The sequence below is a fragment of the Primulina eburnea genome, chromosome 12 (genome assembly GCF_022965805.1).
Source record: "Primulina eburnea isolate SZY01 chromosome 12, ASM2296580v1, whole genome shotgun sequence".
NCBI lineage: Eukaryota > Viridiplantae > Streptophyta > Magnoliopsida > Lamiales > Gesneriaceae > Primulina > Primulina eburnea.
In genome coordinates this window covers 12505362-12510756 of record NC_133112.1, presented here as the reverse complement: position 1 = coordinate 12510756, position 5395 = coordinate 12505362, and the positions used below count along the sequence as shown (strand labels likewise).

The window sequence follows — 5395 nt, the reverse complement described above, 5'->3', positions numbered from 1 at the left end:
CTCAACCAACTGAAGAGCCGGTTTAGTCGACTGCCACGACTGAACAGGCAGTTGTCATAGAAAATGACTGAACAGGCAGTTGTCATAGAAACTAAAGAGCCAGTCCAGTCATCTCCCATGACTGAAAAAAATCGTTCTAACAACTGAATAGGCTCATATGCACTTGGTACAATCTGGAAAGGTTCCAGCTGAAGAGTCAATCACAGTTTCAATTGCTCAAACAACTGAAGAACCAATTTCTGAATCAGCTGAGCAACCAACTGAAGAACCAACTGTTGAATTAGCTGATCAACCACTTACAGAGCCTTCAAGTTCTACTGTTGTTCCGAATCTTTCTTCTCCTCCAGAGCTTCATCAGAAAGCTATACCAGATGATATTCCAGAAATGGTTAGTCTTCAAGATGAAACAACTGATAGGGCCTTGGTGATCTTTAATCAAGAAAACAGGGAGAAGGAACCAGAAACCTCTGGAGCCATGTCTCCTGGTATATCAATAGAAACTGAATCCATGTTCGAAGAAATTCAGGCGATTCAAACCCACTTTGTCGGTATAATGACTTCCATTTTTGACATCAAGTCAACCCAATTTCTGAATACTATGAAGCTCGACTCCACAAAGGAATACACTATGGGGAGACTTCAGCAAATCACAAAGGATGTAACTGCATCTGTAGTAATCAGCTGATTGAGTCTTCAGCGATTTCAGTCAGCTCAAGCACACTTCCAAACTCAAGCCTTGTTCTCAAGACGCCTTCATTTTTTGGAAAACATTGTCTCTAAAAGAATGGACTTAATGCAAAACATTCTGATGAATGTAGTATCAAACCTTTCCTCGGATGTTCGTATGTTATCCAAGAAGGTTGATGGGTTTGACAAAAAGGGGGAAGAAGAAGGAAAAGATCAGCAGGAGCAATCAACAAAGAATGAATCTACAATAAACTGAAGATATATGGAAGATTTTTAAGATTATTTTAGTCAGTTAGAAGATTCATTTATTCTTTCATTCTTTGTACGAATCTTTACATTGAAAGTTCAATAAAAGGTTATTTTATCTACAATGAGTTCAGTTGATCAGTTCATATTTTCTAAGTTTTGTGAAACGCCAAAAATGAGGAAATTGTTGGAAACTGAATTTCGGAAGTTTGACAAACTGAAAGCTTAAAATATTGAACTAACTGATCAAGAAGACTGATAGAAACTGATTTAAAATATGCAAACTATCGGTTGCCCATAACTGAAAATTAGTATGCAGATTTTAGAAGGCAACTGAACTACGCACACAACTGACTGATCAATTGGAACTGATCAGTTACTACAAACAGTTGTGAGCTTATCAGCTACATTCTATTAGATGATCTTTTAGCAGGACATGTCATTAGTTAAGGAAAAGGATGTTCGACCGAAAACTATACAAAAGCTGACTGCAATAAATAGTGGGATCGCCGCATTTCATAAAGGCTGCAGTGTACGACTGTCAGAAGAATATTGACGTGACAATCAACGGATAGAAAGTTTCAAAATGCATTCAATATTAACGTTGGAGGCAAAGCCTATAAATAGCAGATAAGAACAGCTGAGAAACTCTCTGATTTTCTCCAAGTCTGAATCGACCCGATTATTATACTTTAAACTGAACTATTACTCTGCTGAAATCCTTGCTCATGCTTGTTGTATACATTCATAAAATTAAAATCTAGACTTCGAGCTCACAAGCACAAACTGTTATTGCTTTAATACATGATCTTGAAGAGATCAGTTGTGCTAAATTATTTCAGTCTATTCGATTACTATAAACTTGTTTGTAACTAAGAGTTTCAGTTTGGCATTGTTAAGTCCATAACTGAAGCGGGTCTGTACAACTCTTTATATTGATAAAAGTCTTTTAGTGAATATCATATATTTGTGATAGAAGGGGTGACGTAGGAGTGTTCGAAATTTCCGAATATCCGTAAAACTTGTGTCTTCTTATTTCAGTTTTATTATATCCAGTTTATTTCCGCACTTTAATTTTTATATGATTGATATCGACTTACAAGATTTTCGAGTATCAGTTTATCACTAAACTGACGTACAAAACGAGAAAATGTTGTGAAAATTGTTAGCGTTTATTCAACTCCCCTTCTAAACACTCTTTCACCTTTACCCGATCCTATCAACGTACCAAACAAAATATTTTACAGGCGTGTTGTTGGGCCTAATGGGCTTATGCTAGTAGATTTTTGGGCCAAGCCCACTTCACTCACTATTTTAAAACATAGGCCCAAATATACACTACTTTTATTCTTTTAAAAACCCTCAAAGCTTAACCCTCACCCCATCACTACTCGGCTGCCCCTCCCTTGAGATATTTCAGCAGAGCTGGCTCACTTTTTGTTCGGTTTTCTTTTTTGAAAAACCCAGCCAAGGTCTTCCCAGTCCCTCTGGTATCTGTTCTATGCAATTATTGTCAAGGTTTTTTAGCATATATATATGCAAAGGCATGCCATATACCTCGTTTTTCTCATCTTTCACACCCTAGTACATATTTTGATTGCATTTACAAGATATGTCATGGATCTAATGATATGCATCGGTCCTTCATGGTTTTACATAAACATGTTGCATTTTTGTAAGGCCTTTTAATTAATTATCCGGTAATTTGGCATAATTAGAATAATTATTGAGTTGTAAATTAAAATTATTATTTATGCCAAAAAAATTCAAGAAGTTTGTTAAAAATATGTATTTTAGAATATCAGAGAATTTAACGATATAAAACACATATAGAGTTTAAATAACACACGAGAGCAAAATAAATTCAGACCGGGATAAATAGGCTTGAGTTACGATTTGAGTAACCAAATACACAATATATAAATATACATATACATATACATACACACATATCTCATTGAAAAGAGAAAAGAAGTGAGAGAAAGGAAAGAAAGAAGAAACCCAATTCCCGCAACCCTTGGAGCAGCTGCGGGAAAGTTGCGATATCTCCTCCGTCCGGTGTCGAAATTTCGATCGGTTTGAGGGGTTGTCTTCCCTACATCAGTACCTTCGTTTTGAGCCATAAAACACGAATTTTAAGCAAGGAAGAGAGCAGATCAAAGCTCCATTTCATGAGCCCTATTTCTGTGCAGTATTTTGGTGAGTTCAGTTTTTGTACTTTTGAAATTCGAAGTTTTGTGTATTGTGCGTTAAGAATCTCGACTTGTGGTTCAAATAGAACTTGTATCTCTGTTTTTTAGCTTCTATAGCCGCTAAAATCATCGAATTTTGATAAGAAACGGATTTTTTATGATTTTTCTACCAAAATGTGACAAAATGGAATTATGTGTTGGAGCTGTGTACAACACCTACTGTAATTCGGGTTTATGGCATTTAATCGCTCGGATTCTGGACTTGTGATTCCAATAAGAGTTATAGAGCCATGTGTTGTCTTTGTAATGAAATAAGATTCGTTAAATTCCATTAAGAATTGAGCAAGTTATGCTTGTTTTGCTGGAACTGCTCGGTGTATGAGATTCTGTCCGCGAATTCGGAAGTAGCAGTGTGTTCTTGAAAATTCTGAGAATAATCTACTGAAATTCTGAAGATGGTTTCAACTAAAGAAACTTAGATAATTGAGTTATCTTTCATTTCCAATTGGCGAATATTGAGCGAGATACAAATTTTATGCTATTTTGTGCCAAATCGGACATTGGTATGGAATGTATTTTCATGATCGGCTTATTGTGGTTTTGTTTAGGCCGAGAGTCTTGAAGAGAAGTTGATATTGGAGTTTCAAGTTGGTATAGGTATGTTACAGCTCGGTAACATACTACGGTAAAACATAAATTATGTTTAATTGTCATTCTGTTTTACATGGATCGTGTTTATGATTTGTTGACTGTTGTAAATTGTTAAATGCCTTCGTTGTGATCTATGTTTATTATTATGACATAATATTGGCATTTGTCATCGGGCATACAGTTATGACATTCATGTTGAGCCCTATCGTTCTTGTTATCCCATTGTTGATATCCGTTGTTACCTGGCACTTTTGTTTATCTCTGGATCATTGTGTGGCTGATAGGTCTATAAACATGAGACCGTAGATGTGATTGAACAATCTCGTGGTCAGTCCAGCCTTTTGAGGTGAGCGCTGGGATTGTGTCATCTAGTTTGTTCTGTTGTGCCATCCTGTTATATCGTATCAGCTGTATGGAGGCCGAGTCAGGGGTGTTATTTAGCACAGCTTGGCATACCTCGCATACTTGGCAGGGCGGTTTAGCTGCATGATGATGTAGCTCCCCTGTGTTGTTGCTCGAGCATTATTCCAGTTGTTATCGTACCGTTTGTTGGCTCCTATTATCCCGATTATTTGTTGAGCCTTTCATGCATTGCATATTACATTTTATTATATGATTATGCATGATTTATGTTTATTGTTGTTATTTTTGAACTGTTTCATACCATAATCCTAAACTCAGTTGTTTACTGGGGGGCTTCTGTGGATGATATTGGGCACCATGGTAGATCTCCCGAGTCGTTTTGCAGCATCAGGCCAAGGTTCCGCCAGTGGAGCTCGGGATTGAGGTTGGATTGCTTGGTTTTGTTCAGTGGAGTCTCCCAGTTAGTCTATATCTATGACTTGAGTTTGTTTCAGTCTTGTAATGTACTTTATTTGCCGGGAAGATGCCCTGTGTATCTGTAGTGATATTTGGTTGCTCTTGTGATGTTGTGAGTCGACTCTGTGATATTTATGATCTCGTGAGTATTTGGTAAATGTTAATTTCTGTTTATTCCTGGCCAGTGCGTCTATGAGTTGTTTAACTTTGGTTTTGTTTTTAATGACTCTAGTTGGAGTATATTTTGATATAAACTGCTGCTTGAGCTTTTGGGATGTCCTACTTACGGGGAGGTAATGTCGAAATTTTTCTAGGCCCTGAGATCCGTTTTATAGTATTTTAAATCTTTTTCCGCTGCAGCTTTAAGTCAAACCATTATTGTTTGATCATTAATTTTCATTAGAGTAAATGGGCCTCACAATTTTCTTTCCATGAACTCACGCTTTTGGTGTGGTTGAAGGGGCTGTTAGGGCTTGGTCGTGCAAGGGATGAAATAAAGCAGGTTTAGTGAAGGTTCAAGTGTTGAGATCAAGTCTGAAACGTGCGGCTTAGGGTCGATCGGATCTCATGTTCTTGGTGTTTGTGGTGGCCAATCAGGAGAGGTAAGGAGACAAGGACATGTAAGGGCCAAACCAGTCAATGGTGCAGACCCTGGTGGGTCTGAGTCATTCTTCAGGGTGTTCCAAGTGCAGCTGGCCGTATCCCAAGACCAGATGGTTAGTCCTAAACTGTAGAAGGGTCGCGCTTTGTGGTGTTCCGGGAGTTTCACGCACGGCCACATGCATGGGACCTTAGTCCTA

General features: G+C 37.7%; 1 long non-coding RNA gene across 1 annotated transcript; it reads left to right on the top strand.

Moving 5' to 3' along the window:
* Positions 1-2916: 2916 nt before the first annotated feature.
* Positions 2917-4734, top strand: LOC140807785 (uncharacterized). Its single transcript, XR_012112759.1, has 3 exons — positions 2917-3132; positions 3734-3782; positions 4504-4734. It is a non-coding gene; the product is annotated as an uncharacterized lncRNA (long non-coding RNA).
* Positions 4735-5395: the final 661 nt, after the last annotated feature.